At 37.8% G+C, this 25072-nt stretch overlaps 1 protein-coding gene across 1 annotated transcript in view; it reads left to right on the forward strand.

Moving 5' to 3' along the window:
* LOC129418653 (E3 ubiquitin-protein ligase TRIM39-like) overlaps window positions 1–25072 on the forward strand; it is a 99860-nt gene that overhangs the window by 69940 nt on the left and 4848 nt on the right. The window lies entirely within an intron of this gene.

Raw genomic sequence — 25072 nt, forward strand, 5'->3', positions numbered from 1 at the left:
CTCCAACTTCACCGATTTACTCAAGTGAAACACAGGAAAATGTGTAGAAGAGATCACTAAGCTGAAATGAAAAATAACGAGCTGAATCAGATCTGAGTTATGCATTGTGAGGAAGCTGCACACTAATAATTACAAACAACCACCAACTGTATTAAATTACTACAACTAATTACATGAGAAAGCTTCTTACAGGCTGGGATATTATCTCAATTAAAGGTAATGATAATGTGTTTTTTTTTAAACAGTGAGGTCCAACAACAACTAAGCATAAAAAATCTAATGATTTGGATATTTAAACAAGTTCAAGTTCAACAACAACAGGAAAGTTGAAAGTTTCTGCCTCAATTTCATTGGCCAACTACATCGCAGCGCTGATCAGCCACACCATGTTGAAACAAACTAATTTTAGTATAATACCCAAAATACCAAAAAGATACACAAAGGAATTGTTGCACATGCAATTTACAACTTACAAATGAAAAACGTGTGCATTAAAAGGAATAAAACTATGCACATATCAGCTATAAAACACAAACAAATGAAGAATTTAAGGCTGAGAAAACTACGCTTGTGTACTGTACAGAACAAAAATCTGCAAACACAATAAAAACATAAAAAATACTCTCTTTAGGTTATTCTTCATTATTCAGTTCAGTCAAGCAAACAATATGACTCATTACCCTGCAGTCTAAGCCTTCAATTCAAAAGACTTTAGATGTGTTCAACTTGAAGCAGCGCTTTACTTATGATAATAAAATGATATTAAAACAATCGACTGGCTTATCTCAGCTATGGTCCAACGGTCATGGTGTGATTTCTACACTTCTCAGGTGGCTTTGTAACAGAGTTAACAAATTAAATTGAGCTAGACACGTAAGTCATGGCTGCGGGGTGGGGTTTAAATGTAAGGGTTTGTTCTTAACTGGTTTGAAGGAAATCCCCCAATTTGAGAACCACTGCTATAGAGACATATGTAAAGAGATATTTAAAAAGATCACACCACCCAAAACACCCAAACAACGCCTGCAGAGCAGAATAAGGACTGTACTGTACCCCCTTATAATTCAAATAAAAAACCCATTATATTCCTTGCTCACCTAAAAAGTAGCGATACACATGCTCTCCATTACAAAACCTTAAAGGAGGGGTGGGGAACCCTGGTCCTGGAGGGCCACTGTCCTACAGAGTTTAGTTTCAACCCTAATTAAACCACCTGAAAATCAAACCGAAGTCTTCAGGATTACTTGGTAATGAAATGCAGATGTGTTTGATTGAAACTAACCTCTGTAGGACAGTAGCCCAGAGTTCCCCAACCCTGCCTTAAAGAGTTGAGTCCAGAGAGAAATCACCTCAGTAACTGACTTTACAATCCAAAACATATCAACCTGAATCCCAAACCCCAATTATAATCAACAAAATTATAAAAAGAAAAATACCTAAAACATTTAAAACAACAGCTTAACAAAGTAAACTGGAATGCCATCTGTCTCTAAACAGAACATATCAATTGGCATACTTGACAATAAATGTTGTAAATTCTTTATGGGTTTTTTCTATTATTATTTGCTGCTATGTTCTGTCTTCTGTAAACTTGTACGAACCCAGATCAAGTACATTCAGCACTGAAATCCGTCAAACATCCATGTTCAGAATCCAATTTTTTAACTGTGTTAATAAGTCAGAATACATGGAATACCCCCTTTAGCTATATAGCGGGGTTGACCTTGTTGCTATGGATGATGTCATCAAGATTACTAACTATGGCAACAGTGATTGGCTAATAGGGGATGGGTCTCCCTGACTGATTTAATATTTAAAAATGATTAAATATTGTAGAGCGAAGTATCATGATGACATATTAAAGATTTTTAAAATAAAAGTGTCACCATACTGTATTAAAATAAACATTGTAGAATGTAAGAATAATTAAACAAGTAAATGTTCATCTAATTTACAGCCTCTTACATGTCTGCATTTCATAAGACATTGTCAGATATGCCCACACTCTTAAAAAGGTGCTACCTGTGGGCGTTGGAAGCAAATAAAATGTGGGTGTGTCCTCCCCAAGAAAAATTTCATTGAAGTAGATCAGTGTTTCCCAACCTTTCTTTTCACAGCACAGATTTTTTAAAAATCCCATGGCACACCACCAAGTTTCAAAGAGTATTTTAAAACTGGATTTTACATTAAGAGTAGTAATTACATTTAATGTGAAACTTGAGCTTAAGTCACATAAAACTATAACTTTTTAACACTAATTACTAATTAACTATAATTAGGATGGACACACACATTATAGTCCCTTTCACACATACAGTCTTTACTGGTAATTTACTGGTAAATTGCAGTTAACATGTCATGTGTGAACAGAACCTTTCCGGTAAATCAGTGCTCCCAATTTACCAGTAAGACAGGTTGTAAGATTAACGGTAATTTACCGGTAACCGCTGTGTGTGAACGAAAATAGCATTACCGGCATTTAGAACGGACGACGTCAGACCGTGCTGACAGATCGGGCCAATCAGAAAGTTTTTTATACAGGTGACGCGGTTTCCCCCAGACTGTTTACGGACGTTTCCACACACATGTTGCTTAAAAGTCGAGCACACCTGAAGTTAACATCCACATTTCTTCACCAAAGTTGTTTAAAACAGCTTACCATCTAATTGCCGACGTCCTTAGCACACCATCTGTGAAGCCTAATGTGCAAACGCGCAGGTTCCGTTTGACGCCGCCTAACACAATGTTGTTTGATCACGAGCAACTTCGCGCCGAGGCTTATTTTTAAGAGTTTCCCATAAATCAGCAAGTTAGGAGCTACTTTTAAACTTAGTATGGTCTGTGAATATGGGCCCAGATGGGTTACGGAAGTAATTGAACTACAACTGTTCTGCAGGGTTGCTGCAGGTTTCACCAAGTCAAATTTAAGACTTTTTAAGACCTTTTTAAGAACATTATGAGTGAAATTTAAGACCAACGCGACACAATGATCTCAGAAATTCTCAAAACATTATATTTTTATTATATCTTTGTTTTTTTTACAAATAAAATCCACTAATATGGGAAGTTCAGTATGGTCAGCTGCTGATATGTGCCTTGTTAACATGTTTTACACTTTTTCCACCCAAACGTTATATGCATAAATATGCGCTATACCGCCATCGCATTTATTTGCCACTCTTATTACACAATAATTAAATGAAAATGAAATTTACCATTAAAAGGCTATTTGTGGTTTGTTGTGTGTTGCTAACAAGGCCGTTTCTAAATCCGAAGGCTGTAGCCTCCAGAGGTCGCATTTGTAGGCTGCATATGCTGCAAGTGAAAACTGTGTAACACTAAAGTTGACTTCTTGTTGGTGGCTCGGGACTCGACGGCCCGACTGTTTAAGTTGATTTTCAATAAAGCAGTGTTGATTTTTTTGCTTCTGGGTCCTTCAGAACCTGCCAAATGCTCATGTAAGCCACGGGTTAGTGGGTTAAATTAACACAGAAAAGATTTTTGCTTATAAAAAACTGCATTTAAGGTTTGTTTCTCGCCAAACCTAGAGTATACAGTCAGATCACAACACCTGAAATATAGCTTATGGCATGAATTGCATGGATTATAATAGCCTACATTTGTATCCTCTTTAAAAAATAATGATTTTAATAATGATAATGACCCCGCAGGAACCCTGTTCTGGCAGTCTCCGAAAATGCCTCCTGTTAAACGAGAATATCTTCCTTTAGATTGGACTTTGAGCTTGTAACTTTGCAGATCTTTCTTATGCTCAAACTGCATTGTTACACTCAAACTAGAGATAAAAAATGCAAATCTATAAAAGGGGGTCTTTAATTAATCTGTTTTTATTACACAGCAGTCTGGAATTATTGATTCTGATTGGCCAATAATTGATTATTTCCCAATAATCACCCCCCAAAACTAATAATACACAGTCATCCGGGTACTGTGATTCATCTTGACAGGTGTGGTTTAATACTTCCACATAAATTCAATATAAATAACCATAATTAACAACATGTATGAGACTTTGAAATACAAATGATACTCAAATGATTAAACCAAACACATGTTCATCTTGTTTGGACTTTGAACTTGTTTGAATCTTTACATGTCTTAAAAATGAGCTAATAAAATATATCAAATCATTATTGCCTATATATTTTTATTATCATGTACCTGGAACAATACATTTTTTTTTACCTCACAAGAACATATGATAGAAGGCCAACTAACATTTACTCTTTCCTTGCCAGCATTTTTCATGATTTTCACAAAAGTTTAATGCCTCCCAGAAAATGCTCTTCTTAAAATATATAAACATACAAATATATCAAATGAAACAGACTCTCTGCTTTCAAAAAAAAAAAAAAAAAAAACGTTGAAAAACACCAAATTTTAAGCAAAATGCTGAGATAATTCCAATTATGTAAAGGACTTTTGATAGAGATCAGATTCAGAACGACATAAGAACATTGAATCACAATAGAATAAAACAACTACAAGTAACTGAATAAAACAAAATTACATAAAATGCTTTAAGGCTAGATTATAAAAGGTACAAGGATTCTGTATTTCTTATCTCTACAGGTAGGGAATTTCAGAGTTGAGGTGCCAAAATATTTAGTGCATTATAATTCAGTAGTAAAACTTTAAAATCAATACAAAACTTAATTACAAATAAAGTAAATAAAACTTTAAATTACAGAAAAAGTTAAAATTGCAATAAAAAGTAAACATTTAAAACATAAGTTTTGGAAAAAAGTAAGAAGTACAATTGAAAAATACTCAATACTATAAAACAATTTACAACATAAGAGAACCTCTATTTAATTGAAACAATTTGTTAACTCCGTTTCCACAGTAGGGTAAGTATACCTGCCCAGTCTCACGGAGATGCGTATAAATAGCACGAAGTGTGAAAATCGTGCTATACATACGCCAAATTCCACTTTGGTGTGCATATGATATGCCAGTCCTTCCCATTCACTTAAACTGTGCATCTTTTTTGTCATTTTATTTTTTTCACACTTTGTGCTATTTATACGCATCTCTGTGAGACTGGGTTCAGTATACATATAAAGTGACAGTGTAGCGTAGTGTATGAGGTGTAAAAGCTTTCTAGTCCAGTTAATATGAAGTTTAGGTATGATAGTCTATTTGCAAAGTGCAGGGTGCATTTCAATAGTAGGATCTGTCTTATCCATGATATCCCTGTGAAAGTGGTTGTGGATGACAAATTGTTAATCAGCCTAATGGCCTGAGACTTCATAAGAGTAAAGATATGTAAATGGCATGAGGGAACTCGCTGATGATGTTGCTGGCCCACTTGTATGTCCTGCTCCTGTTTGTTTGTTTATTCTTAACAGCATTCCAGCATCTATGCTTATATTCATGGCGAGAACCGGTTCATCGATTAACAAGTTAATCCACACAAGTTAATTCATACACAGGTAAGGGGAAGGGCAATTTTGGCATCTCCAATTCACCTAACCTGCATGTTTTTGGCCTGTGTGGGAAACCGAAGTACCCAGAGTAAACCCACGCTGACACAAGGAGAACATCTCAACTCCATACAGAAAGGACACATGACCCAACCGAGGGTCAAACTGGGGCTGTCCTGCTATTGAAAATGTCTTTAGTGATGGGAGATTGTCCCTGTGATTTTCTGGGTCAGCCTTATTACCATCTGAAGCGCCCTTCTGTCATGTGATGTGCTGCTTTTATACAACAAACCAATGCAGAAATTTTTGTAGTATCTGTGGTGACATGCCAAACTTTCTAAGTCTCCTCAGGAAGTAAAATCAGTAAGTATATTCACTTCAAAAACAGTTAGTTCTGGTTCTTAATTTAGCTATGGGTAGATGTGGTTTATTGATGATAAAACACAGCTAAGGCTATTGCACACAATTATCCTCATTCATGAAACCTTTTTTTGTTTAAAGCCGTTCTAAAATTTTCGGATTCATAAAAATGTTTGTATTTTCAAAATGTTACTTGGTACGAAAGAAATTTACACCTGCTCTATGTATGGTGCTTAAAACATGTACAAACTGATGACACTGCATTTTTATGCACTATGTTTCATAATGATATTTCAATGATTTTTTTATTTATTTTTACTCTATAACTTTGGGAAAAATGCAGATCTTATCACTGTCCTTTTTATACAGCCATCCAATCACAGCAGAGGAGGGGCGGGACAAACACTACATTGACCAACCATCATACTTGTACAACTTAAAAGTTCATTTTAATGGATAATGCATTTTTATATTCAGTAATATTCTTCAAAGTCGTGCATATTCCAACGCTATCTCATGGCAATTCGTACATATCTTACGAGGTGGCCAATTCGTATAAAATTTGTACGACCACATTTGTAAATTTTTTAACGATTTGCCTTGACCCCTGTGACGTTGGGGTTAGGGGCAGGGTTTCGTTATTGTTTATTTATTTATGATAATTGTATGTTTTTGCACAATTAACTTCGTACTAATTCATACGAATTAACCAACTCATAAAATATGTATGAATTCTCATGAGATCAGGCTGGAACAAACGCATCTCCAGAATAAAGCACAGAGCTTTCAAAGCGCTCTCAAGCGCCACATGCTGGTCATTTTTCAGAAGAAAATCAGTTATTATTTCAGCTTGCTTATATGCTAATTGTGAATGAGCATGCATGCACATCCAAACATATACACACATTTTACCATCGAATCAGATGTTTAGTATTTGTGAATCTGGAGGAAAGGTCAGTTTACACGGAAGTAATTCGGCATTTAGTTATAAATTTGCAAAAGTTTCATGAATGAGACCCAATGATCCTTAGAAAGCAACCTAAGCTATGTAAAAATATGTAAAACATTCTGTTAATGTTCACAGTAAGTCAGAGACTAATTTTTAAGTGAAAGGAAGGCTTTAGTGATATTACTTAACGAAAGTTGCGTTTATACATGCTTTTTTGCGTTTTATTTGAGTATTTTGTGTATATCCGCATTATATTCGCATAGTGTGGTAACAGTTTTATAAAAGCAATAAGATACTCGGGGCTGTACTGTATCATGAATAAGTCACAGCAACAGGGATTGCTTTGACTTCCACTCCGTGCCTAACAACTAGGGTTGCCAACCGTTCCGTATAATACGGAATCGTCCCGTATAATACGGAATCGTCCCGTATTTGACACATAAAATTCTTGTTCCGTATTGAACTGATACGAAACGGACTTTGTTCCGTATTTTTGAGAATCAATTTAGTGCAAATCCATGACAGACTCTTAATATGTCAGACGATGAACGAGGACAGCTTCATTTGCATAAGAAAGGTCCGGTAATTTCTCCCGCTGTTAGTCTATGATCAGCGTAGCGTTTTTAACATATTGCAGCCAGTGACGTGTTTAGCAAATTGGGGGCCCTAGGCGAAGGTATTTTTTACTCCAAAATGAAGATGGAAAGCAGAGGTCACACAAAGTGCAGCACTACACGAACCAATAAGTCCGCTAGTTCACTTGCTTTGGTCCGGACCAAATGTTTTTTATTTTTTTATTTTTTGGTGCGGTTCGCATTCACACTGCCCTTTTTTCAAGTGAACCAAAATATTTAAACAAAACCACATGTGTATTAAGGTCATTCATTCATTGGACAGAAATTATCACGTGGGGGAAAGCAGGAAGAGCAAAATAATAGAGATAATTCATAATGCAATACTTGTTCTGTTACTGATTTGGTGTTATCAGCAGGTAAACCAAAATACCGACACTATATTGAGAAGCACACAATATAATTTCATCTAAACGATATTATATTATTATATATATTTTGCATAGACAGCATGTTCTGACGGTTGCGCTGTGCAGATGATGTATCAGGTATAAAGTTATCAGGCTTTTGCGCCGTACAGATACTGTATACGCGGCTTTCATTATTCATACAAATATAACTATTCAGATTGTTCAAACACAATTATTTCAGTCCCTCCAGGATTTCGCGATTTATTTTTGTGATTTTTGCGATGCAGTAATTGCGTGGCAGTAATTTTTAGAAATTTGCACAAAAATAGATATTTTTTCTCTCCAATTACGATACCAATGCGTGTAAAATATTAAATGAGAAGTTCTCAAGTAATTAAATAATAAGTAAACAGTCAGTGATATATTAAGAACAGAGAAACAAAATGAACATATGAAAAATAAATACAACCTCAAGATACAGATACACTGTTTGTTTTTTATTTAACCTAGACAACTGTCATACAGTGGTTTGCCAAGATGATTTAAGGAAATTGTTATTAAAATAATTAACCACGTAGGGCGCATAAATATTTTATAAATGCTTGATAATAATGAGAATATATGAATCAATCCTTATCGCCAACACTGAGAGAGGTGCGTTGCGTAATCTTGTTTTTTATGGTTGTTTCTTGAAAAGTTTGAAAATTACTTACCTACAGTAATGCACAATAGCCACAAGTCCAAAGCTACATTTTCCCTATAATGTGTGTTTAATTTTTGTTTTATTATTATGCGTGTATGTGACCGGACCATTCAAGTTCAAAGCCTTAAAGGAAAAAGATCGGTCTTCACGCGCTGACAGCATGCACAAGTTTGCTAACGCTGAGATGAGATGGTAGTGGACAGATGCCTTTCTTTTGTGTCCCAAATTTTCAACAACTTAATATAAGGACTAAAACAGTAAATTGAAATGCATTATGACATTGCTTCACCCAGTTTTTGTAATTTATGTGAGACAGCAGATGCGACACGCAGCTCACAAAGACCTTTCACGTATGTATCCTCATAAAAATAATTAATTATACTAGATAACAATTAAAAACGTAAAAAAAATGTAGTAATGTGCACAGGAGATTTTGATTGACTGTTATATGTGTGCGGCGCGGTGTTGGTGATGGGGTGCAGGGTGCTGGAGAAAGATTGAAGTAAAATAAAGCCAGAAATGTTTACCAAGTTGTCTTACTCTGTATCTAAGAATATTAGATAATTTTATAAAAAATATAATAAGACATTTTAAATTACTGATATTATTTTGCCATGAAATAAATAATGCAGGTTGGCAAGACATTTCTTTTGCGTTTTGTTCCGCAATTGCGGAAAAAAGTTAAATTACGCGGATTTAGATGCGCTGTTTGTATGCATAATATTCTGCTATTACAATAAAGGTATTCAAAATCATTGCCTTACAGTATATGCACGAAATAAACTGCTTGATAGCGCGTCTCATAATTTTCCATAATGCTTAGTATGTGTTTATTATTATTTTTATTAAAACAGAACAACATTAAATTAGTTAAATTACTCGCTTATATTAAATATAGGAATAGACGGAAAACACTGTACAGCGCGTCTCATAATTTTCCATAATGCTTAGTATGTGTTTATTATTATTTTTATTAAAACAGAACAACATCATATTAGTTAAATTACTCGCTTATATTAAACAATAGGAATAGGCGGAAACCATTGTACCCGCCTTATAACATAAATAAATCTTAAGATCCTTAGATTTTTCGAAACAAATGATTAGCTTGCATTTCTTAATGAATATAAAACTACAACAATATAAAACATGCACAAACTCACCTAAGTTAAGCAAAGAAATAAAACGTTTATTATTACAATAAAGGTATTCAAAATCATTGCCGTACAGTATATGCACGCCATAAACTGCTTGATAGCGCGTCTCCCACTAGCAGAATAACAATAATATAATACATTTGGTGCGAATCGAGGTCGGTACATGTTCACACCTTAAACGAACCGTACCAGAGTTCGTTTGGAACCGGACCGAGACCACCTCTTCAGCTGGGTCTCGGTGCGGTTGTTTGGTCCGCACCAGAGTTCGATTGCTGTATTCACACCTGCCCAAAAGGTCCGCACCAAGGGGGGAAACGAACTTGAGTTCGATTGAATCGAACCAAACAAGGTAGGTGTGAATACAAGTCAATGGGGCAAAAACAGCCACGAACAGTAAATGAGGGAGGAATTATTTAAATCTGTTGCTGCACAAAAACTAGCAACGCATCAAAGCCAATGTTGTTACTAATCTTTCACATACACAAGACATACATAAAAGGTTTAAAAAAATCCAGTCTACAATCACTTTTTATATTAAAAATATGTTTTCTTTGATGTTTTCTTCACAAACATAACAAAAGGGTTGTGAATTTTACCACAGTGTATTGTTGAGTTTTTGAAAAATGTTCAAAGCATTTTCCCAAAATATGTGTCAACATAAGATTTTTCACCAAAAATCATTCCATTTGCTGAAAGTTGTGGCCAAATTAAGACTCAACAACACCCCATAGTGGACGAAAACATCCCCAACATAACATCAGCAGGGCTCCAGACTAGCATTTGAGAGAGGTTGCACTGGCGCCACCAAGTTGTACAACTTGGTGGCGCTGGGACTCAATTTGGTGGCACCAGTCACTGGGTGGTGTAAAAAACACTAAAACTAAGTCCAAACATGTTTAATGCATTAACAAATTCAATACAAATACAAATAATTGTATTCTTTATATACATTAATTATTTGTTTTACTTTACCATACTTATTATTTTTAACATATATTTGCCTTACTGTAAACCATTAAACTTACAATCAACTTTTTATTACTTTGTTATAAAAGCTTTAGGCTACTTTAACACAGACTTGAGTAAAGAAATCACATTCTTGTGCTGTAATCACTTCAAAATGTCTCCATGCACTCTGAAGATTTCATTTGGCCAGGACTTGTTACTGAGCACAATGTATTATGTTTTTTCTGACTTCTAGCGTAAATACGCAGTGTGCAGAGCTATTTTTAGGCTTTCATTGATAAAACTGAAGCAGCTGATCTCCGCCTCTTTTATTAGTGTCATTTTGCGAGCGTGTGGAGGTTGTGGGGAGATTATTTCATCAACTACGCTGAAATATCAGAGAAAGCTCTTACATACACATAAAAAAACACTGTGCAGCATCGTTAATTACAACACAAGCTCCGGACTCTGACATAATATTAGTTCGCGTCATTTTAAACCCGTCATTTCTCCCGAAAATGACAGCAGAGGCTCTCGCCCGCAGCCTCCATAGACCACCCCTCAAAACAATCAGGGCAGAAGCGGTCAAAAGTGGACAAAAGAGACGGGTTTAGAGAGGTGATATGCACCTGAGCTGTGATAGAAAGTCGGGGGAGCGGGCAACAACAGGAAGAATTACTGAATGCGCCGCAGACGCAATCACCTGCGCATTATATTAATATAATTGTATTTAAATTTCACAGTCCAGCCAGTGCGACATTTAATAAAAAATTGTTGCAAAATGCGACTATTTACTCGCAGTCTGGAGCCCTGTAGGGTTACATTAGTTTTTTTTTTCTGTAGTAGCATTATTTACTTCACCACAAAATAATTTTTATCAATGTAGGGCTATTACTAGCCGGTTGACTTACCAAAGCCCCATTTTCGCGTTTATATTTGTCTTTACGTCTCTGTTCGTGTACTTTCCCAGTCCCCGTGTTACTTTGTGTTTATCTTTCGCACCGCAGCGCGCACCGTTATGGACTAGTCCATTTCATTGTGAAAGAAGGGGGTGTAAGTGTTTAGTGACAAAACATGAACTGGACATTTTAACTACTATTTCAAAGTTTCAACGTATTTCTTAAGAATATTAATACAATTTACAATGCTTTTGAAGTGCTTGTGATGATAAGGGTTTTATTTATTTATGTAGGCTATTTATTAGGTTGTTTGAGGGCCCCCCTAATTTGACCGCTGGTGGGGGGCCCCAGGCGGCCGCCTACCTATGCCTCTATGTTAAGACCGCCTCTGATTGCAGCATCATCAGGGAATGCCCTTTTGATTGGTCGTTTCAGTCATTGTATCGTAGCAACGAAACAGCGGGAAATGTAAAAAATGACATCCGAGCAGCCGGCGAAAAAGAAACGCGCACAAAAATATAGGGTTGAATGGGAAAATGACTACCCGTGGCTGGAATGCGTGAGGGACAATGAATTCAAGGCCAATTGTACCGTATGCCGTCACGTTTTTTCTATATGTCATGGCAGAGTGTGTGATATTAAGCAGCATGCATCAGGAGATAATTACAAGAGGAGCAAGAGGCTGCGGGCACAGGAGGGAGCAATGTCAAGGTTTCTTGTCCATCAGACGGCTCCAGAGGCTGATATGGTATGTTATCATGTGGATTTTTAAACTCAAATATAGTTTTTAAGAAAGTGATTATATTAAAAGGGATAGTACAGGTTTAGCCTAACATTCCACATATATCTCCCCAGTGTTCTCCTTACGAAAATTAACCATGGTTTAAAAAACATGTTTACTGTAGTAAAACCATGGTAACCACAAAATAACCATGGTTAATTTTCATAAGGGTCCCCCTCTGTTCCTGTCTTCTGCTCCCTCCCGTTTCATAATGTGTCAATCATTTCTGATGGGTTTCTTAATAAATAATTATGGATTTAGATAGCTCAAGATTAAAAAAAGGGTGGGTTCTTTGAAGAGGGTTCAGACTAGCCAAGTTAATTACAAAATTCATGTTTGACACTTAAAAAGGCTATATTTCAATGTAGGCTATCTATTTCACACACACACACACACACACACACACACACACACACACACACACACACACACACACACACACACACACACACACACACACACACACACACATTCAGTCCAACAGTCCAACCACCTTATTAGGTAGGCTATACAAATAGTTCATATAACCAAGCCTACACAAAAAGCATATTACAATTAGTGAAATTGTATCTCTTTCTTTACAGGTCACTGCTGCTGAGCTAGCACATGTGTATCATACAGTAAACCACAACTTAAGCTACAACAGTTCTGACTGTGGGCTTAAGCTCTGTCACTGAACAATGAGCGATTCTAATATTGTCAAGAAGATGTCCTGTGGGAGAACAAAACCAGAGGCACTGGTCACAGAAGTCCTTGCCCCAAAGGCAGTACAGGAGGTGATCAACAAATTAAAAAGTGCTGAGAATCCACGTCCATTCTCTATTCAAACTGACGCATCTAACAAGGGCAATCGCAAGATGTTTCCCTTGACTGTACAGTTTTTCACTGCAGAGAGCGGGGTCATGAACAAGTTGATAGATTTTGTTGAAAATCCAAATGAATCTGCTGAGGGAATAGTCACTACAATTCTGAGCTCTCTTGGAAACCTGGGTCTGACTTTGGATCATGTGTCTGTGTCACAGGGTGACTATTGTAGGGCGGAACCAAAAGTGGCGGAGAGTGGTTCCGCCTGAAGATGGTTTCCGCCCGGACCCGATTTTTAAACTTTCACTTCCTGATCTCCTTGACTACTGAAATCACGGCTTACGAGCAACAGGTGCGCAGGATGAATGTGGCAACCCACGATTGGAGGAAAAGAAGAGCACGGGCAATATAAAGAGATTGGCAAAAACCCAAAGGGGAGAAGTTGATTTCGGGGTGAGCTCCGCTCCGCCACGGCCGGATTAAACGTCCACTCCTCTGCAGGCGCTGTTGATCCGGGAATCGCTAAAGCGAGCGGAAAGAAGACGGCCGAGTGAGCCTAAAGGAAGGAGTGGAAAGTGTTTGCTAAAGGAGCGCCACGGAAGGTTAATGTGGAGTTTTTGGTCGCGAGTGTGGCTGTGCAGTTGGGCTGTGTATTGTGGCAGTGCAGTGAGGACGTACATTGGAGCAGTGAAGCGGGTGTTTTGGACACCAAAACGGAGTATCATTCGGCTTGGCTGAGTATGATTTAAACTTCTGTTGCATTCAAGAAATACTGACTCACTTGTCCCGTAGATATACATGTGAAGCTCCTGAACGACAGTCATTGGATGACGTGCCACACGAAAGGAAATTAAACAGCGTAGAAGCCGCAGAAACAAGGAGAGAAAGTGTGATCATCACGTGTGAGTACTAAATGTGCCAAGTGAGGCGTGTGCACCAAATCGATCAGTTTGTGACATATGTGTGAGTTGTAGCGACGGACGCAGCGGCCCCATCACGGAACTGAGCGGTGGGAGAGCCGGAAACGCAACACCACTGGGCTTCGGGTGTCAGCCATTTTGCAATCTTTGGCTCTTCGCTGTAGTGCCCCGCGGACTTCTTCAAACCGACTCCATGAAAAACAAACCCTGGCCTGACCTTATTGTTCACCAAGTGTGTCGTGGGGGAGTCTGGATTTATAGAGTGAGTGTGTTCACATGATTGTATTGCAGTGAAGTGCTGTGTGTACTTGTTGTCAGAAGCTACCATCGGTTGGAGTCGGCCATATTGGAATGAAGAAGACACTGTGTGGCAGGTGAAGGGTCAGTCTATTATACGCTGTCCACTAGACCAGTGTGGAGGCCGGTGAGACGCTACGGAGTCTCCGGCCCGAGTAACGTGTATTACGGTGGTGACGGTGGAAGGAGGTGCAAGCAGTGAAGATCGTACGTGAGTACAATTTAGAGTGTTGGTCTTTCCTGAGAGTGAAAGTATTGAATTGCTGAAGCTTAGTTGGTTACTAACTGCCTGTTACAGAGCCTCTCCAAAGGTGCGCCCCTGTCCTGAGTCCAGCAAATCCCACACAAGGGAAGGAGAGGGGAGCGTACGGCTCGACAGTGACGGCATCCATCTTTCCAAACTAAGGCCCTGGGAAAGGAAGACTACAGATAACCACTCACTGTACCCACCGCTTACTCACCACCTGCATGTAAGAGAAAGTTCAGTTAAAGGTGAAGTGTGATCTTGTGTTACAGCCCCAGCCTTCTAAAGAAGGAGAACGAAGAGTCAGTTAAACCTGCAAACATACTTACCGCATCCACTGCTGCTGCCACCTGCACGTAAGAGGAAGTTCAGTTAAAGGTGAAGTGTGATCTTGTGTTACAGCCCAAGTCTGCTAAAGGAGGAGAACGAAGAGTCAGTTAAACCTGCAAACATACTTACCACATCTACTGCTGCTACCACCTGCACGTAAGAGAAAGTTTAGTTAAAGGTGAAGTGTGATCTTGTGTTACAGCCCCAGCCTTCTAAAGGAGGAGAACGAAGAGTCAGTTAACCTGCAAACATACTTACCACACCTACTGCTGCTGTCACCTGCACGTAAGAGAAAGTTCAGTTAAAGGTGAAGTGTGATCTTGTGTTACAGCCCCAGCCTTCTAAAGAAGGAGAACGAAGAGTTGTTAACTGCAAACATACTTACCACATCCACTGCTGCTACCACCTGCAAGTAAGAGGAAGTTCAGTTAAAGGTGAAGTGTGACCGTGTGTTATAGTCCCAGCCTCTTTAAACAAGGAAAGCGAAGAGTCAGTTACCTGCAAACACACTCCCCACATCCACTGCTGCTGCCACCTGCAAGTAAGAGCAAAGTTAGAGAGTGTTACCAAGAGACTATTCTGTGTTGCAGACGTGTACCAAAGGAACTAGGAGTACGGACCATACTCACAACTTACCTCCGGTGAAGTTCTGCCTCCAGGATAACAGAGGGCGCCACGGAAAGAAGAAACCCCCAAAAGGCCCCGTCCCCTCCCCTCTTTTTTATACTTGCCTGGAGGCCAGAAGAGGCCTTTATTTTTAAGTCCCCTTTCCCTTCCCCAAACCTAACTTCTTTTAAATAATTTAATAAAGCTTATTTTAAATTTCAATTCTTACCTTGTGTGTCTGGTCATTGGGGTGGCATTGGGACCTCCTCGAGGTGGAAACTAGGAAGGGGCGTGACCCTTTCAGCTATCTTGGGTCCGCTCCGACCTGTGTGACATCTGCATTCAGTGCAGACAATACAAATGTCAATTATGGAATTAAGTGTCACAATTCAGTGTTCTCAAATTTAAAAAGTTTCAACAGTGATCTCCTCAGAGGCAACTGCCATGCGCATATTGTCCATAACACCATAAAGAATGCCCTGGATCAGCTCTCAGTCGACATAGAAAATGTAGTTCTGAAGGTCTACAGTTTCTTTTCCATTTCTGCAAAAAGGAGAGAGTCCCTAAAGGAGTTTTGTGCCTTTTGTGATGTCAAGTTTCATGAAGTCATGCGCCATGTGGTGACCAGATGGCTGTCACTCAACCCTGCAATCGGTCGCCTGCTCCAGAACTGGACTGCTCTCAAGTCCTGTTTTATTAGCATGGGGGTTGACTGTCCAAGGCACCTGCAAACATCGCTGAAATTAACAAGCGATGCTGCTGGCGTTGAGGACGAGCCTGATCTCGTGGAGGTGTATCTCCTATTTTGTAACAACATCCTGACCCTCTTTGAAGAGGTGGTCAAAAAGCTGGAGAGGAATGACACCACATCAGCTGACCTCTATGCCATCATGGACTCTTTCTGACAAAACTATCTCAGAGAAGAGATGATGGGTTCTATGGCTACCTAACTAAACAAAAGCTTCAGCGTCTTTCTCCATCTGATGCTGACGTTGCCAGACAGGAGTTTACAGCCTTCTTAAACACTGCCATAATGTACATACAAAAATGGTTCAATTTTTCAGAAGACAACTGGCTTTTCCATCTGCAGCCCCTCTCTTTGACATCTGGGAGGATCTCTTATGATGCTATGGAGAAGATCATTGAGCAGCTTCACCTGGTAAGCAGACAAAACATCTCCATGGATATGCTTTATGATGAGTGTGTTACTGCCAACAACATTCTAAAGCATCTCACAGAGCATGATGACTGGGTGTCCAAGGGAACAGCAGAGAAGTGGATGGCAGTTCTACAGGCAGCTGGTCTTCCAAACATCCTTGCTGTGGTGTCCTTTGTCCTCAGCATCCCATCTTCCACTGGGTATGTGGAGAGGGTGTTCTCAGCAATGAAAAATAAATGGTCAGATGTACGAAACAAATGTTCAGTTGGACTAATAAAAAGTGAGCTGATCATCACTCTAAATTATGAGATGTCTTGTACAGAGTTCTACAGTGCAGCTCTGCAGGACAAACAACTACTCGCTGCTGCAAGAAATAAAAAAAGTACACATGGAAAAAATAGATGCAAAATGTACTTATTTTGAAGGTTTATTTTTTCTGTTAAATGTTCCATGTGCACACATACAGGTGTTGTATTGCTTGAATGCAATATTTTATATTTTCTTTATTAGCTGTTTTTTATGTGTTATTGTGTTGCACTGGAAAGTTAACTACAATAGAAGTTTAATTATAAAAACATTTTTGCACTACACTTCCTTAAAATGTTGTCTAATTAAATTAAAAAAAAAATTTTGTTCTGGAAAGAACATTCTAGATGTCTAACTCTATTGAATCAGTTCGCACAAAGTTACAGAAAACTGTTGTTTAATTTTTCTTCAAATGCAATATAAGCCGATGAGTTTTGAATGTTATGTGTTGTATTTGTTTAAGTTAAAAATAAAACATATTATAAACTTAACAAATCCATGGGTTATTGTTGGCAAAATTATCATGATAGCCTTTATACTTCACATCTATGTGGTTCAGTCTTGTATGCAGATTAGGCCTACTTTGCTATTCTATAAATATTTAGGCCTAATGAGTTGTATGAAATATATTTATCTAAATGTATCAATTAGTTTCCACTATATTCACCAGAAGTCATGATTTCAGTTTTTTTCAGAATTCTTTTCCGTGGGGGCATGTCACCGGACCCCCTCCCCGAATAGGGGCTCACGCGTTCACTGTTCCTTATTTCCATTTCAGAAAGTTGGCAACCCTACTAACAACACCCAATGTGATTTATTTTACAATAGAGAACAGTCTCTTGTATCTTATTGCTTTCTTGTTTGACAAATAGCTGTGTAATGAGCAGGATAATGTCCAATCAACTGGAACATCAGATCTCTGGTCTTTTACTGAATGTTTCTTTACAGTATGGACAGCTGTAGATCTGACTGTTGTCCCAGCACTGTTTCAGACAGATTCTGCAGAAGTTGTGTCCACATGAAGTGCTGACTGGATCACTGAACACATCCAGACACACACAACATTGAAGCTCTTCAGTCAGACAAACACTGGAGGATGATAAATCTAAAAAAAAAACAGAAGTTATCAACATTTATCACAGTATTTCAAAACAAAGCAATTTTTAAACTTCTTATAATATCATAAAGGTCCCTAATGTTGTGTTTGGACCATTATTTTTGCAAAGCATCAATCAGTCAGTGCCCGGCCCACACTTTAGCTCCTGTGTCACATCATCACACACACAGCAGTGTTGACAACTAATGCCTCATTTCCACCGGCCGGTAGGTTACATAACAGTACATAATTTTGTCTGTTTCCATTGTCAATGGTACCAAAATAGCGAACCGTTCTGTAACACTTTTACAGGACCATTTCGTTATGGTATCTAATACAATAGTACGGTTTCAAAGGGTGGAGCTGATTCACTGCAATGCTTTAATTGGTTGACAGAGAATCATCACTTGCGTGTAGGGCTGTGACGGTAGGGGATTTTTTCTTACCGCAGTGAAGCAGCAGTAGTCCTCTTCATTATTAAAACACCAAATTTTATTTAACTTTACTAAATGCATTAATAAGTTTGGCTTTATAAAAGAATGTGCTAGATGGGTAAATTTATATAACAAACAGCAGCACAACCTCACAATTTCTGGATTTAAAGATGTTAATAATGAAAGTGTGACAGTTTTTTTTTGCCAGTTGGCACGCTTTGGCAAATATTTATATAAATATTAGATGTCTGCCTTGGAAAAATGATAGAAGTTACTTTTATTTAACAAAAAATCATGAAAAAAAAGAAAATCATGTTGCCACAACACAAAAAAGGTAAGGACTTCATCCCTTTGTCAAATTGCATGGTTTGGTTGAGTATAAAATAAGTGCACCCTAAAGCAAACAAAAGCCTGTAGGGTAAGGTTGAGAATAAACCAGTGTTAACTATTTCCAGTGTGAAAAGCCCTATTTACACAGTTTGGGGCTTTTCAGACTTAAAAATAAATAACTCCAGGTTAATGGAATCCTGCGTTATCTGTTTAACCAGGGGTTAAGAGATAACCCTGAGTATTCATAATCTGACGTTTCACACAGATTCATATGGTAACACAATGTAACAGTAGGTAACAGTAAGATAAACCATATGATTCTTTGCTTCAGAATGTAGTAAAAGTTTTCCCAAGACAAACACTCTCATAAAGTGCAAATGCTTGTAAAATGCTATTAAGTTGAGTAAAAATACTTGAATACTGTCCAACTCTGTGGGGTGGTTTCCTGGACAACACTCTAAAAATGGTTGGGTTAAAAACAACCCAATTGGTAACCCAGCGCTGGGTAAATATTGGACAGAACACATGCTGGGTTAAAGTAACCCAGCACGTTGGGTAACACATTTTAACCCAGCAGGTTGGGTTGTTTAGAAAACCCAACATGTAGTCATTTTAACCATTTATGGGATTAATATTCTGGGTTTTGGGTTATTCTTGCTGGGTTATTTTTATCATGTGCTTTATTGTAAATCAAGACCATTGTTAACAGCAATTAAATGTTTATTTGACTGCAAAATAACTAGAAACTCTTACATTTTTACAGTTGTAAGTTGCAAAATCATTTAAAAGAACTGCTTACTGACCCAAGTATAAATATATTTATAAAATATCATAAATTATGCACATTGAAGTAACAATGTAACAGGTTGAATCAATTTGTTTGAATTTAAGACAGAATTTGTAATTTTACAGTATATAAATGAAATACTGAAATGTACATAAACAAAACTACAGCAGTGTAAGAAAAGAAACAATGTAATTGTTAAATTAAAAGTAAAATCATTCATAGATGTGTAAAGGTTTTTTACAGAACAAATGTTTTAAGTTTCACAGAATGGAATGTATTTCACTAAAAATACTTCATTTATTAAAGTTACTCATCGCGAACAAAGATGTACAAAGGAATCGAACAGGAGAGGATTCACGCATTTTAAAAATGACAGACTACAGGAATTCCCATAGAAGCACATTGCCTGGGGTATTTATTTTCAAGCACTTAAAAAATGCCTTTAAATCAGAGACTAAAAAATATGCAAGTAGTGTCTGTGACGTCACCTCTTGTGAAGAGCATTTTTGAAGCTTAAAGTAGGCGGTGCGTGCCGTCGCCATCTTGGCCGAATTGCAGTTTAAGTCACTTCCGTATTAAGAGAGACTGATTGAGAAAAAAGATTGAGAGATCTGCTGCATGTGTCCCATGGCCAGGACGAAAGGAAAGGGTTTCGAGGATTCTGTCCAGAGAAGAAATTCCACCACATTTGTTGCAATCTACAAAAGAGGAAAAAACTTTTAGTGGTCTGAACTGAATGATCAGATTTAAGTATTCAGAAAACCATGTGGGCCAAGTGAATTATAAATTTTATACAAATTATAAGGCTTTCTTTTGCATCCTTGGCCGCATTACCAACACGTGTGAGATTTTTTTTTCCAAAAATGCAATGGCCTTTTGTCAGTTTGCATAAAACTTTGGTGTTACACTCCTTTAACTGTTGTGCCAACAACAAAGGCTGCAAATCACACAGACTGACAAATAGGATGATCTGACTATAAAGAATAAAGTACTGCAGAACTTAAATGTAAAGAATAAAGTGCTGCAGAACTTAAATGTAGCAGATAATTAAGACATTCCCAATACATTTTAAATAGGAATTATTAAATGTTATACTTACTGGCTGAAGTTGTATGAAGGTCTTGCTAGCCTCATCAATGGATGGACGTTAAAACTCTGCACACTCTAAAAAAAGAATTGGAAAACAACATCACATCTGATCTCTGCTAAAAACATAACATCTCTGTTACAGTATCGGCCACAGATCAGAAGGTTGATCAATATAAATTTGAAATCACAGGAGACAACCCAAAAATATTATGAAATGAATATAAAATAGTAACTAAATACGACTTAATAACACATCTAATTTCATATAACACATATACATGTTTGTTAAGGGAATAGTCTACTCATTTTCAATATTAAAATATGTTATTACCTTAACTAACTAAGAATTGTTGATACATCCCTCTATCATCTGTGTGCGTGCACGTAAGCGCTGGAGCGCGCTGCGACGCTTCGATAGCATTTAGCTTAGCCCCATTCATTCAATGGTACCATTTAGAGATAAAGTTAGAAGTGACCAAACACATCAACGTTTTTCCTATTTAAGACGAGTAGTTATACGAGCAAGTTTGGTGGTACAAAATAAAACGTAGCGCTTTTCTAAGCGGATTTAAAAGAGGAACTATATTTTATGGCGTAATAGCACTTTTGGGAGTACTTCGACTCGGCGCAGTAACACCCTCCCTCTCCCATTATGAGAGTGAGAAGGGGAGCGGACTTTTCGGGCGGGTCGAAGTACTCCCAAAAGTGCTATTACGCCATAAAATATAGTTCCTCTTTTAAATCCGCTTAGAAAAGCGCTACGTTTTAGTTTGTACCACCAAACTTGCTCGTATAACTACTCGTCTTAAATAGGAAAAACGTTGATGTGTTTGGTCACTTCTAACTTTATCTCTAAATGGTACCATTGAATGAATGGGGCTAAGCTAAATGCTATCGAAGCGTCGCAGCGCGCTCCAGCGCTTACATGCACGCACACAGATGATAGAGGGATGTATCAACAATTCTGTATCAACAATTATATTTTCAAGTTCATGTTCAAACACTTAAATTATTGTTTCATTTTAAAAGAGAGGAACAAGCAATATACATACAAGACACCAGTTCTTGGAAACGCTGTTTCGTTTTCATTTATCGACGCGTGACCTGCCGTACCGACTGTGAAGTGAATGTGCTGCTTGTCCCTTGTCCCTGCCTCAGTGACCGAGTAGACGCCGGCTCCGTGATCCTCCGCCGCCGGTTAACATGTGCTCGCGCCTCGCGGTCTGTCTTTACATATCGAATGACAAGAAAGCAACTCGTTTGTCGCTAAATTTAATTTAACAGCGTCGCTATCGCTTGTTAAACTGGGAAAGGTAAAACTATGCGCGTGTGTGACACAAGAAGCCGAAATGGGGGTTGCGGAGGTCGACTCGGTACCGGTTTTGACTCGCTTTGTTAAAGGCTTACAGAAATTGTCATGAGTTAACGTATGTAGGAGCCTAATATAAGTTCCAGGTTGAACCAGTAGGGGGCAATCTCTTTTTAAATAAATGAGTGCACCTGGGATAGAGGGAGAGGTGTTTGTGTGTACGGGGAAGCTCACAGTTTTTTGACCGTGAAAGACCGTGAAACAATTGAAACAGGAGCGTGAAACATGATCTTGACCACGAATATGTGATATTTATTGTGTGAACATTTACTTTCACCATTGTGGATTTTGTTTAGCTACACATGTATACTATGTCCAGGATTGGCGTGGACTAGTAAACTACTAAACTGTGGATGAATGAACAGTGGAAATATGGTGACTGTATGAAATGCTTGTTATAATAAAACACACGCAACATCAGTATAAGAACATTTGCCTTTATTGACACGAGTCAATTAATTGCTCACTCCCCGGACACGATTCGCCTCTGACTTGTGGACTTGTGGTAAGTCATTAGAACGTAATCAACCGTGTGATGGGGATTTTGTAACACCGATTTTATTAATTTTATTAATATGCCATATCAAACATCTTAGAACGATTATTCGAGTCAATTTGTGTAAATGGCGATCTGAGGTAACAGTCGTCATTCCTCCAAATTACACCCGTCGTCTTAGTCTGTATAAATTAACACGTTGCTGTCTCGCAAAATGTTATAATCTTGTTTATATTCATGAAATGTTCACAAAAACATATAAACTTACCTAGAAACAACTGCTTCCAGTGACTCTGTCCTTTCACGAAGACCGTTGCTGAGCACATTCAAACATCAAGGGCGCGAAGCACATGAGCCTCTTCAAACAACCCAACATAAAAACCCAGCAGTTTTAACCCAACACCTAGAAAACTAAAACTACCCAAAAAGTGTTTAAAATGTAAAAAAATAACCCAGCAAAACAACCCAACAGACTCAACCCAGCATTTTGGGTTAAAAAATAACCCAGCCATTTTTAGAGTGAGGGATTAGCTGTTGATGAAGCAAAAAAATTGCTTTTTAGCAGCAAACACTCAACATTAGTTTGGTGCACATAGGGGTACAAAGTACCCCAATGTGTACAATAAAATATACTGCTGTAACTTTAATGTTGTGGGCCTATTCTTCTGCTGGAGGACCTGGACATCTTGATCAGATACATGGCATCATGGATTCTATGAAATACCAACAGATAAAAAAATCTAAACCTGACTGTCCCTGTTAGAAATCATATACTGGGCCATGGTTTGATCTTCCTTCAGGGCAATGATCCAAAACAAACATCAAAACTAACACAAAAATGAGTCACTGAACACAAAATGAAGCTTTAGCCATGACAATCCCAGTCCCCTGACCTGAACCCTAAAGAAAATGAGTGGGATGAACTGAAGAGAAGAAGCACCAACATGGAGCTGGAATCTGAAGGATCTGGAGAGATTCTGCATGAAGGAATGATCTCTAAACTCTTGTCTGGTGTTCTCCAAACTTATCAGGCATTATAGGTGAAGACTCAGAGCTGTTCTCTTGGGAAAATGAGGTTGCAAAAAGAATTGAATAAAAGGGTATGATTAATTGTGAGCAGTGTGTATTAGAGAAACATATTTCTCTCATAATGAGATTTTCACCCATTTAAAATTATTCTTCTCCAATGAAAGGTTGGATTTTTGTAGATTTTTAAATTAAAGATCAAAAGTATTAATGATGCAGATTCATTTTCACAGCCTTCTTTGGTCATATTTACAAAGGGTATGAATCATTTTGAGCATGACTGTACGTATATACTACGTTAGTTAAAGGCGGAGTCAATGATGTTTGAAAGCCAATGTTGATATTTGAAATCACCTAAACAAACACGCCCCTACCCCAATAGAATCTGGACCTTCTTTTAAAAGACCCGCCCCACACATACGCAACCCGGCAAGGATGTCGGTTAGTAGACACGCTCCTTACTGCTGATTGGCTATAAGTGTGTTTTGGTAGTCGGCCCGTCTCCTTTTCCAAAGCGTTTTTCAAACGTTGTGGACTCCGCCTTTAAGAGCTTAACCTAAACCTACACTAGACACACTAGCTCTAGAGAGCTACAACCAAGTCTCTCTCCACTCATTTAAAGCTAAAACACTTGAATGATTTGTTTTCAGCCAGGTGTCATTCCTCCTTTCACAGAATAGAGTCAGGAGGTTTTTGTTCACTGTTCTTTGCTGGTGAGATGATCTTCCCAATTCTATCTGGACGACCGAATCAGTCACACTATTCAAAAAAACTGCTGAAATCTCACCACTTCTGAGTACACTTGTCTTGCAAGTAACAAAATCTTTGGCTTAAGTCTCTCTTTCCTTAATCTCTAATTCATCTGTTACTATTTTACATGCCATTTAGAAACACTGAATTTAACTGATCAGTGTGTTTAAATGTAATATTCATGCACTTTATCTTATTTCAAGTCTTGATCTTATTTTTAATTTGATCAATTTTGTGTGTGACCATATAATCAGATACTTCTTTAACCTGGGCAATAAATTTATCAATCTATATAAACACTTCATATAATCTCTGTATTGAAGCTGTATATAAACACACATCATAGAGATCAGCTCTGTATGTAACAGGAAATGTGGGAGGAGCTATGACATCATCATAGAGTGACAGTTATGTGAAAATGAAACTAAACTGACGATCTACAAACTTTTAAACTCTTTATCTCTTCAAGAAAGAAGATATTTGAGACTTTTAAAGCCATACATGAAATGATCTGATACTCATTCACAGGTAACATGATGGAAATATATGAGAAATTTCTCTGAACAAGTTTCTAATGTTAGTGTTCTGGTTCAGTAGGGTTTATGTCTAACTAGAACACATTAGACAAAGTCTGGTTAATGCATGAGTTAAACTAGTTGAACTTTTTAATCTAGAGTAAAATGATAATATGGTATTACTTAATCAAAGTGAAGTAAATCAAAGTTTAGTGTTTGTTGTCATTGAGTCACACGGCTTAAAGTGAACCAGGAAGTACAGTATGTAAACTGAAGACAGAATGAAAAGCT

The sequence above is a fragment of the Misgurnus anguillicaudatus genome, chromosome 21, assembly GCF_027580225.2.
Source record: "Misgurnus anguillicaudatus chromosome 21, ASM2758022v2, whole genome shotgun sequence".
Taxonomy (NCBI): Eukaryota; Metazoa; Chordata; class Actinopteri; order Cypriniformes; family Cobitidae; genus Misgurnus; species Misgurnus anguillicaudatus.